Raw genomic sequence first — 11,763 nt, 5'->3', positions numbered from 1 at the left:
TCTCTTCCCCACATTGTTGCATCTTCCTTACTCCACCATGCATATTGCTACAAGACAATGCAATTTCAGCCACTTTATTCTCTTTTCCACATGATGTCCACTGATGATTAGTAGCATCCTGCATAGACAATCCTGTACTTACTTCATGCTCATATTCAGCCCCCGAGTACCCAACAAACCAATTTCCTCTTCAAATTGCAGCAATGCACTAGTGGTATCACCAAGAAACTAATGCTTCCTCTTAATTATGTCAATGATCTCATCATGAAATTCTTGCTTGGCAATGCCAAGCACCTCTCGCAAGGTGAATTCCACCTGACTATTTAAGATCCGTTCTTCAAAGAACCTTTTTAAGATCTGTGGCTATCTCAATGTTAGACTGCAACTTATATCCTGGCTGCTTGCCCTTCCTTTTTCCCTCTTGTTTGTTATCCTATTTTTGCTCCTGACTTACCTCTTCCATAACATGCTTGGGAGGTGACTGATTTGTAGTTTTACGCTGATCCACACTTCTTCTTGTCATTCTTCTAGATGTCCCTGCAATATATTCATCTCTTTTTAGTTTTTCTTCCACAAGTACATCCGTGTTTTGTACCTTTGCTAAATATGCATACACTGAATATGCATCTACTAGTGATTTCCAACGAGTTATGCCATGAATGTCTTGCCTTGCATGAGACATTTCACTATCACTGACCTTTCTCTTTATAGGTGCATGTAAAGCATGTGTCCATATTTCAGCCTTTGGACCAACCATCACTTGGCCATGATTTCTATCCAACTACCAAAAGTAGAAGCATATACCACCGCATAAGCATTTCGGACAGCCAAGTCTTCCAATAACTTTTGCATACCTCCCTTTTCAAAATTCAAAGCAAGAGGTAGTCCCATTTCTTGTGCATGGATCTTGCAATATTTCCAAAAGATAAGCTGTCATGCGAAGGCCTCGTGATAGGCAGCACAATCCTTTCTCTCATGCTGCAAACTATCACACCACATACATATTTTTCCTAGCTTAGGGACTACTGCCTGTCCCCTATCCTCTTGTCCTTTTTCATCCAATTTTGTAACCTTCAATTGAAGATCTCGCATCCCTTTGACCAATTCATCCAAGACATCTTCCCTAACATAGGGAACAATAGCACGTACAGCCATAGGGTTAGCCACAAAAGTAGGTGGCTAACTGGAGAGATCAACTTACTTGCCCGTAACAGTGGGCAAGCTAGATACATGCAATATATCTCTTCTTCTATGCTTCTTCACAAGTGCAGTAACAACTTCCTTGACATGTCTCCACTCTATTTTCATACATGTCTTTGTACTTTAATCCTCCAACAAATCATCGAGCTTCTCTTGAAGCTCAGGATCCGCTGCATGTAGAAACAATTCAATTTTCAGACTTTCAAGAGCTTCCTGTTCTGCAAGATCCCATTGCTCAAATCAACCTTCAAATTCTCTTAGCAATTCTATAGCCATAAGACTCTTATTAGGTTGTAAAACCCACTCTTGAAAAGTCTTGTGCATAATCAAACTGGTGTCCTCAATGTAAAATTCTTCCCTGAGTGTCTTCTTGAAGGCTACCCAGTTAGCATCCTACAAGTATAATTCAGTAATCCGTGCTTTCAGTTCATGAATAGTAACACGTACAAAATACCGGCTCCATGCAGATTGAGACACCCCAAAGAATTCCATCTTTTAAGCATAGGTATGTACATATGCAGATACATTCCTGCTATTGAATAACTTCACCTAATGCTCAAGTACTTGCAAAGCATTCATCACAACACTTTCTGTTTGAGCAAAATCTTGCATCACATGTTGTTGTTGTTGTACCTGCATAAGCATATTCATATTTTGAACCAATTGTTGCAAAACATCACTGGAGATTGTATTCGAAGCTTCTCCCATCTTGTCTTTCCTTCTTCTGATGACCTTTCACGTCGAGTTTACCAATGTTGGAGGGGTTTTTGTCGAAAGGTCGAATCCACTGAGGGGATTAGAGGTAGAAGGAAGTAGAGATAGGAGATAAAAGAGAAGAAAGAGCATAGACAAGAGGTAAACATGACAAAGACAAAGTAGTACAATGAATTGAATCAATATGTATTGAAAGAACCTAGAATCTTTGCACTACTCAGAAGCAATATCCAGGCATTAGATCTCCTAGAGCTTCTTCATAGAACAAAATGTGTATCAAAATTACAGCTCCTTCTCTGCTGCTCGGAACCCAAATCTCATGGCTCTGTTGTCTCCGAAAGGGGAGTAAAACCCCAGGACACATGGTCACGAATCTCCCAGATCACTCCTTCTTCTTCTTTCAGTTCCAAGTGTAGTTTTCAACCTATTTACAGCGAGCGTGATACACGCGATTTCATCAATCTGTCTTTTTTATGAAAAACCCATAATTGGTTGAAAAAGTAACTTTCTTTTTGCATGCCATCTTAATTTAGAAGATTTTCTAACTTTTTTTGGATTTTTACAATAAATAATATAAAAAATAGGCTAAAATTGTGCAAAATTCTAGTATTTTTGGAAAATCCATGCAACTCACACTAATATCAATGACTCGGATCACATTGACTCTCTAGATCAATAAGAAGTCAAATGATGATGCATTCCAGAGTTTTTCACACTGTGTCTGCGTAGTGGCACAGCAGCACAATTTCATCCATCTTTCTTTTTTATGAAAAATCCCATAACTCGCTAAAAACGTAACTTGCTTTTTACATCCAGAAGCTTTTCTAACTTTTTGGGATTTTCACAATAAATAATAGCCTAAAATTATCCAAAAATCTAGTATTTTTGGGCCATCTATGCCATGAACACTAGCACTAATGACTTAGATCACATTGACTCTCTACATCAATAAAGAAGTCAGATGATGATGCACTCCAAATTTTTTCACACTGTGCCTGCATAGTGGCACAACATCCACCTGCCCTAAACCTGCACATCCTCTAGTATGTCCCAACGATGATACACCACCCAGATCAAACACCAACAGAATCAACTTTTTGCTTATCATGCATATAAGAAAGCATCCCTCTAGATCATAGATCAAAATGCTCAGTATCTACATAACTCTTGAGCCATACCTAGTACCCCCTCTAGGGTCATAAGGCCTTGGGTATACATCATATACTAGAGGCTGTTGAATCTCCATATACATGCTATCAATGAACCCATCAACAAATACATAGTAACATGCCTACTCTTTCAAAGTCCAATGCATAGAAATCTTCTTATACTGACAATTGTATACTTCATCAAACATAAATTGAGCCTCACTTGCATCCAACACATTCTTAGCATCACCAAAAATAGTGAAGCAATCCATATCTTGAAGCATCTTAGAGTTGTCTATCAAGGCCTTTGATAAAGGATCTGAAACAATTTCCAACTATGGAGCATCATATCTAACGTCCTCTCATACACGCATATCCTCAAGCTCATGAATTGTCTCATAGGTAATAACTTTATCTTGCAAATCATGTGCATCCAACAAGTCATCAATCTCCCTTTGATTCCATGCATCAAGTAAAACATGATCTTCGTAAATCTCTTTAGATACATTAAGAAAATCTATAGATGCAATGGCTTAATATTAGACTGTTGCTTAATATATTGCATCTAATATTGAGTCTAATATTACATCTATAAGGGACAGTCTAATATTGAGTCTAATATATTAAGAAAATATTCCAAGGTATCCATAATTGTCTCAATATTAGACTGTCACTTATATCCCTATTGTTTATCCTCTTGCTTGCTATCCGGTTTTTGCTTCTGCAAAAAATTTTCTATAACATACTCCGTGTCGTGCTGCTGCGCATCCGAGTCGTATACACCTCCATTTCTTTTGTTGTGCATTTGTGTTATTTTCTGTGTGTGATTCATTGTTTGTGTGATGCATTTCGATAATCTGCATCCAATGTACATATTCCCTTAGTGCATGTGTTCGATTTTGTTTGGATGCATGATGTGTGTGTGTTAGAAAAATATGAAAAACTGATGCCAAAGGACATTATCAAGCTGATAATTTCAATGATGATCTCTAAGAAAAGTGCAGGGAATTATGGAATCAAAGAGAAGGTTTATCCCAAAGGAATCCATTTGATGATTCCTTGGTTTGATAGACCAATTATCTTTGATGTCAGAGACCTTGGGTACCAATTACAATGAAAGAGTTTTACCGTCCATAATTCATGAGACCTTGAAGGCAGTTGTAGCACAGTATAATGCAAGCCAGCTCATTACATAGCGTGAGGCTGTTAGCAAAGAGATAAGAAAAATTCTTACCCAGCGGGCTGCAAATTTCAATATTGCACTTGATGATGTTTCAATTATTAACCTTACTTTTGGTAAAGAGTTTACAGCTGCTATTGAAGCAAAAGAGGTGGCTGCTCAGAAAGCTGAGAGAGCTAAATTCAGAGTGGAGAAAGCGGAACAAGATAAAAGAAGGGCCATTGTTCGAGCAAAAGGGGAGGCGAAAAGTGCTCAACTTATTGGGGAAGCTATATTCAACAATCATGCTTTCATTACACTAAAAAAGATGGAGGCTCGCAGAGAAATCACGGGCACTATATCCAATTCAGAAAACAGAGTCTTGCGAAGTTCTGATGGTTTGATGTTGAACCTGCAAGATATGCAGATCGAGGATTTAGGCCCTAAAGCTCTTGTGAAAAAGTGACTCCTTGGTTCAAATTCCTGTGGGAAATACAAGTTGTGAATGTACCCTCTGTTTAATGAGAACACGAGCATGGTGGATTGTATTTGCCATTCCTGACTTGAAAACCAAAGTCTACAGGCGGTTCACCTTAGTGTCTGCTACAAATGCGCTGTCAGGCCGTTCGAAGTCTTCTCTCTATGACCAGTCTCCTTCCTACTCTTCTTCTAAGGTCGGAGACAGGTTCAGGTTCGGGTTTCTGGGAGTGAGGGCTGAGGCGATAGCTACTGGAGCTACCACGACAGAATCCGAAATAGCTGGCGGAAGCGACAGCTGCTGGAGCTACCACTGCAGAGCCCGAAACTGCTAATGCAGAACAATCACCCCAGGAGCCTGCACCTCAAGGTGTGAATGCGGAAGTGCATGCTTATCAGGCTGAGGTGAGTCGATTGCTGGACATTATTATGCACAGCCTTTACAGCCATAACTGGAGAATATTAGTGGTTACGAAAGCACATGTTTATGTGATTAGTGGAACGATTTCACAATGGTATTTTGCACCAACAGGTGCACGTGTTGTTGGGAGTATCACGCATTCCCTTCGGAATGCATTTGGTCCTTCTTTTGGCAGCGTTTGCTTCTCAAGACTTGTGCTTTCTTTTGTACTCATGATTAGGGTAGCTGTTGACAGCTCTCAGAATAATGTTCAGCAAGGATTTTTCTCTATTCTAATCCGCTGTTGCTCCAAATTCGTACCCTTTGCAATTGAGTTCTTAAACAAATTCACAATCATTTTTACAGCCACAAGAAAGTCTTCCTTCGGGAGTTAGTGAGTAATGCTAGTGATGCTCTTGACAAGCTTCGATTTTTGAGTGTAACCCATTCTTCCTTTCTTGGAGAGTATGTTAATGAATCTACAGTTAGAGTTGTAGATGTATTTGCAAATCTGCAGAGTGGAACAGGTGTTAGCATAGAGGCCGTGGACTCCGTTTTCCAGGCCAAAATATTTAAAATGCTCAAACAGACGGATGCTGCTACGCTGCCGACTGGAGAGTAAAACATATTGCAATTGGATATTATGGACCGCTCTACAGGGGAGGCAATCGCCATCATCAATTGACAAAATCAGAAGTAGTTGTCATCATCAATTGATAATATCAGAGGCAATCACAAAGCAGTGCAATCCGACTCATCATCGCCATGAAAGCAACAGTTGTTGTTGGAAAAAAAGCCTGTTAACTATGCATGTAAAGTCTGAGACTCCAGTTAGTGCTATGTTCATAAGGAAAATACCTTGATATGCCAGTTCACGATATCCTAAATGAGTTTCAGAAAGGACAACCACATGGCAGCTGTAGTAAGAAAAATTTAAAGAATATGATATCAATTGATATGAATGCAAAGGCACTTTCATAAGGAGAGAGTGGGCATCATGTTTCAGAATTAAAGATCACTGTAGTTAAGCAGCAAACTGAAAATAGTGTTTCAAATAGAGAGAGTTCAACCGACCAATCCACACCGAGAACAAATGCAACAGAGGCTTCAGATAGTCTGGAAGATGGCGAAATCATAGGGATCATCACTCTTAAGGATGTTTTTGAAGAGCTACTTCAAGGAGACACTTGGCAGAATGCTGGCTACTGGTCCTGGTTTATTTTGAAAATCCTAAAAAACATCACTGGACTGCTGTCACTTCTGGATGAGATTAAAAGCATACTACTCTCTCCAGAGGTTTCTTAAAGGTCTTGCCATAGTTATGATAGAAGCTCACATGCACCATAGCTAAGGAAAAAATAAATCAGTCTTTTCTAAGATAAAAAGGAGGGACCTATCAAGTGTATGGATGTGTGGTATCTGCAGAGCACATGGTGTAGCCAAATGATCCTAAACAAGGTTTTGACAAAGCAGATTACTATGCTCATTCTAACCATTATCACTCTGATTTTCATGTAACTCACTTGACAAGAAATATAATGTATTTTGGCATCAACAATTCAATTTTCTTCTTGTTAGTCTCTTCCATTGCTGTACCTTGAACCCCGTGTTCTGCAGCCCTTGCGTGAACTCTACGACATTTCTGGTGAACCCGACGTGAAAGTGCTGCGTCATTTGTTTTTAGCAAGATGGGAGACTCGCAAGAAGAGATGACAGATGATAATGTCATGAAGAACCTGTTTCAGTCATTTACCATGTATATGCAGCAGCAAGCTCATGCAAAACGAGACAGTGATGCTATGGATGCCTTGAAAGCTGTCCAACAGGAGATGAAGCAGTTTAATGGCCAGCAAGTGTCAACTTACCTGCATTTGTATGAAGAAAAGATGAAGTTTTTTGGGGTTTCTCAAGATGTTTGGAGCCGCTACTTCTTGCGGATCGTGGTGCGCGCTCTTGAAGGTCGAATTGCAGAAATTCAAGAAGCACATGCAGGTTGGGCTGAATTTAAAAAGGCATTAAAAGATGAATATTTCCTGGAGGATATAGGTCTTATGAATCGCAAGAATTTTTTAGCATGGGTTTCTATGCCTAATAAGGGACTTTCTGTTACCGCTCTTCTGCGAGAGTTTGAAAGCCGCTATGATCAGTTAGATGGGACTGAACAGCAAGCTTTGGAGATGCAGAAAGTGGAGTTATTTTTACAAGCTGCAGATGCTGATTTACAGGAAAAGTTGGATGATCTTTTGGAAGATCAAGCTACTGATTCAGGTTTAAAGACCGAGTGGAGACATGTCATTGATGCTATGAATGCTCTTGTTAAGAAGCAGCGCAGGAGAGTAAGATTGCATCGTAATACAGGATCAGTTCCTGAAAAATCCTTGGAGACTTCTTCTTCTACCCTTGCTGCAACTTCTTTGCCTAAGCCTACTCCTCCTGTTGTGAATCCACCAGTTCCTGCTGCTCCAGTGCCCTTATCTGTAGATGATGTTATTAAAGGCTTGGCAGATTTGACGATTAAAGCAGTCAAAGCTGAAGTTGGTAAGTTAAAGGAGCAACTTATGTCAATACCTGCTGTAGCACCTGCTCCAGCGACTGCTTTTCCAGTTGGTCAAAGAAAAGGGCGATGATGTATTTGGTGCGACAATACAGAGCACCAACACTGCAAAGATTGTGATGCTTTTTAGGAAGCACGTAAGAAGAATGTAGTGTTTTGGGGACAAGATGGGAAGATATGGCTAACAGAGACTGGCGCTCATCTTGACACAAACTTCGGTAAGGGAGGCATGAAGAAGCTTGTTGATGATATGGCTGCGCGATCAGCTTATGTAAGTGTTAGAGAGATGCTTCAGCTTTTGGAGTCCAGCTTGAGCAGAAATCTAATGGAGACTCTGCTTTATGGTCCTCTGCCTTGGAGATAGTGAGAAGAGGAAAAGTTCAAGCATCTACTATGAATTATGTGGGCTCCAGCATCCAAGGAGAGACAGGATGGGATTCTCCTATTGAAAGGTATTCTATTTTTGCTTATATGGCTAAAACATAGGGTTTAGATGCCATGGTTGAGGAAAAGAGAAGAAGAGATGAGGAGGGTCCCAGCATCTCCAAAAAGACTAGAGGGGGTGACTTTGTTTCACCACCTGTTACAGCTCCACCTATGTCAAGTTCTCCAGCTCAAACAAGTCCTAAACAACCTATGGGAGATAAGCAGATGAAAGAAAAGAGGCAACCAAGAAAGGAGCCAGGATTCAAGCTCTTGTCAGACCTTGAAATGCAGACAAATATGAATAAGATTTTTCATGAAAGAATTTTGAATGGTGGAGTTACTTTTACTGTTGGAGAGGCTCTTGGGATTGCTAGAAGAGAAATACAGGATCAGATGCAGGATCTTTTGTGGAGGAAACGACATGCGATGGAAGGACCTGCTTTACAAGAATTGTGGCATGGAGCTCTTGGGGAAGAGCATGATGATGCAGTGATGGTTGAGAATGCTTCTGTTAATCCGCAATTGGAAAAAATAGTTCAGCCTATGCAGTATGAAGATGATGATACCCCTATCCTCATTCCTCGTAGCCATTTTTCACGAAGTCATTGGGCTAGAGCAACCACTGAGACAGTGGTAAGGATTGGAGAGAAACAAATTCCATTGGTCGCTTTAGTCGATCATGGTTCTGAGATTAATCTTATTGCTCGAGGTGTTTATGAGAGTGGCAAGTGGCCTAAGGATGCAGAGCATGGCTGGCGCATGAGAGCCGCCAATAATACTTCTGGTGATATGTATGCTGCTTGTCTGATGCCAGGAGGCATATTCCACGGTGGATTCCGTGAGGTTTTACGGTGGATTCCGTAAACTTAGATGATCGGGGCTCATACGCAAAGAGGATTCTTTGTGCGAGAAGTTGATGGGGACGCCTGTCCTTTTCGGGCGTTTCATTAATTTAGTGTGTACATGGGTGATTCCATAGCGGGTGATTCCGCAAAATGCATATTAAATTAATAAACGTTTATGAGTTTAGAGTGAGCACTCGTAATAAATTAAGGTTAGGATTTATTTCTAACCAGTTGATTTATTTATGTAGCTGAAGACTGCTAGGTATTCACTTTTGTCGGTTTAATTGTGTTATTTTACTAACGATTGTGAATGCTTCAGTTGATGTGTAGAGATAGCAGCAGTGGCGGAGGAAAGCATTGGAGTCTAGCGGGTTTCCGACCTTTGGATATATTTTGATAGGCGCCACGCCTATATTTTGATTATGTCTATAGAGACATCGACTATTTATTATTATTTTGTATGCGCTTATGCGCCTGGATATGTTATTTTTATTTGGACATTGAGATTGGGCGTGCCAGACTCTTTGGGCACCGTCCATTAGCTTTATTTTCCTATTTTTGGTAGAAAGCAAACTCAAAAGCTAAAAGCTTGTCATATTTTTGTAATTGGGCTATTTTTGAGCAAAAAGATTGGAAATATATATTAAATACATGCTTTGTGAAGCGCACACACAAGGCATGGGGGAGATTCAACCCAATTTGTCTCTTGTCTCATGTCGTGCTTGTTTTTACATTGGTCTTTGTGCTAAAAAGTAGAGTGCTTTGTTCTTGGGGACCTTTGGGAATTCACTACGTGAGCTACCTGCGTCCGATCTGCGCACCAGTGGTATCAGAGCGGAGCAGAGATCAAGGGCTTCCAATCGCTACCAATCTCGGGCGAAGGCAGAGCTCCAGGAACAAACGGCCTCTACAGTCAATCTCGTCGCGAACCGTCCATACAGGCAGACTTCTGGTGATCAAGAACCCCTGTTTCTACTGTCAGATCGCGAAGGACCACTCTCTGTTGGCGGAGGACCACTTCTTCAACTCCTTCATCAAGTCGTGGACAATAAGAGATAAGCTCATATCTTCCATAGCTAAATAAGCTTAAACCTCAAAGTTTCAAAGGCTTAGTTAATTGACTTAAAGCCTATAAAAAAAAGAAAAACGAATCAAATCGTGACGGCGGGCTGTTCTGAAGGCCGCGAATTCCGCCGTGGACATCCTCTTGTCCTAAAAAAACGCGACGCTTCCTGAGAAGCACTAAGCTACTTACTCCCCTAAGTCATCTAAGGCAAGTCACCTCTGCAAGCTATAAACCCCAGGTCACACCACAGAAGTCAAGTTCAGCAAGACACTTGGAATCAAGTCCTGCAAGTTCTGCAAGTCGGCTAAGTCCAGCAAGTCAACAACCCTGCAAGTCTGTTAAGTCTGCAACTCTGCAAGTCAGACTAAATCAGAACTGACTAACGCTCGAAACTCCTAGAAGACTTGTTCGTTTGCAAAAACTCAGAACTGGAAAGTTGTTCGCAGCAAGCTGTTTTACCTATCTACAAGTTCGTTGAAGTACTTTCAGCAAACGGAGACAGAAATATTTCAGAATTTCTAAAAATTGAAGAAGAAAATACCCAAAAATACATAGCCTTGTAACCCCAAATTTGAGCTACGCTCATCCCGCTAACTGATTTTGAGTGAGAAAGGTTTGTTGAGTTTTACAGGATGACTACCCCACATATGGATGATCCTATGGCTGAAGACGATCTACCCGAGCCTACCATGGAACAAAAGCTGGATCTTATCATGTTGCAATTAGACGAAGAGCGAAGAGCTAGGCAAGCCTTGCAAGCGCAATTGACAAAGCTACAAGGAGCGTCCACTGATAAAGAAGAACCTCAAGCTGAAGATTTGATACGTCGTACCATCGACGCCACTCTTGAAGCACAAATCATTCGCAAGGAATCCAAGATAAGTAAACGAAGTTTCAAGTTTCGCACTTTCAATGGCATAAGAGAAGGAAAGACTGTTTTATCATTCATTAGCCAATTTGATGACTATTTCCATGAGGAAACTTATCATGAGAAAGATAAAATCAAGTGTGTTACTAATCATCTGATAGATAGAGCATCACTTTGGTGGACTGTCGTCCGCAAGAGCATAGAATGTCCTGCTACATGGGAAGATTTCAAGAAGAAGTTCATGCAAAATTTCCTTCCACCGCAATTTCATGAGAAGGCAATCAAGCAATGGGATTTACTTCAACAGCGCGACCGTGAGCCTATTCCACAGTATACAAAGCGTTTTTGGAATGCATTTCTACAGCAACGCATGCTTGAAGACGTACCAGAGACGACCCATAAGCGGAAGTACATGTCTGGACTTCTTGGACATTACTACGCTGAGGTGAACATGTTCAAGCCTGCTACCCTTGAAGACGCTATCTCCTTAGCTCACGACACTGAAGATAAGTTACGTGGAAGAGATCGACGACCACAGCCATTCCAAGCAAATGGTAATTATGGATCTAAACAATTCAATTCAAATTTCAGAAGGTTTAATCCAGGTCGTTTTTCATCACCATCTTTCCGCAAGAATTGGCCTAAACCACCTGCATTACCATCCACTGTCAATCCAAATCCTAAGCCTATCCAACAAGCAAATCCAAATATACCCAGACTCCCAGCCATTGCAAATAATGTGACCAAAGCCAAGCCCATCGTATGCTACAAGTGTCACCAGCCAGGCCATCTCGCGGCAAATTGTCATTCAAAGAAGCCATCAGCACATATCAACTACCTTGGAGCTATGGACGAGGACGAGCATGAGGATATGCCGGACTTCACTGAAGAAGAAGATGATCCTAC

General features: G+C 40.8%; 1 pseudogene; it reads left to right on the top strand.

Moving 5' to 3' along the window:
* The first annotated feature begins 4,008 nt into the window (after positions 1-4,008).
* LOC148010248 (prohibitin-1, mitochondrial pseudogene) lies at positions 4,009-4,687 on the top strand (annotated as a pseudogene).
* The last annotated feature ends 7,076 nt before the right edge of the window (positions 4,688-11,763 follow it).

Source organism: Lygodium microphyllum, chromosome 30, assembly GCF_053477565.2.
Source record: "Lygodium microphyllum isolate KBCC chromosome 30, Lygodium_microphyllum_v1.1.10, whole genome shotgun sequence".
Taxonomy (NCBI): Eukaryota; Viridiplantae; Streptophyta; class Polypodiopsida; order Schizaeales; family Lygodiaceae; genus Lygodium; species Lygodium microphyllum.
Note: the sequence above shows the minus strand (reverse complement) of the source record. Positions and strands in the feature narration are given on the sequence as shown.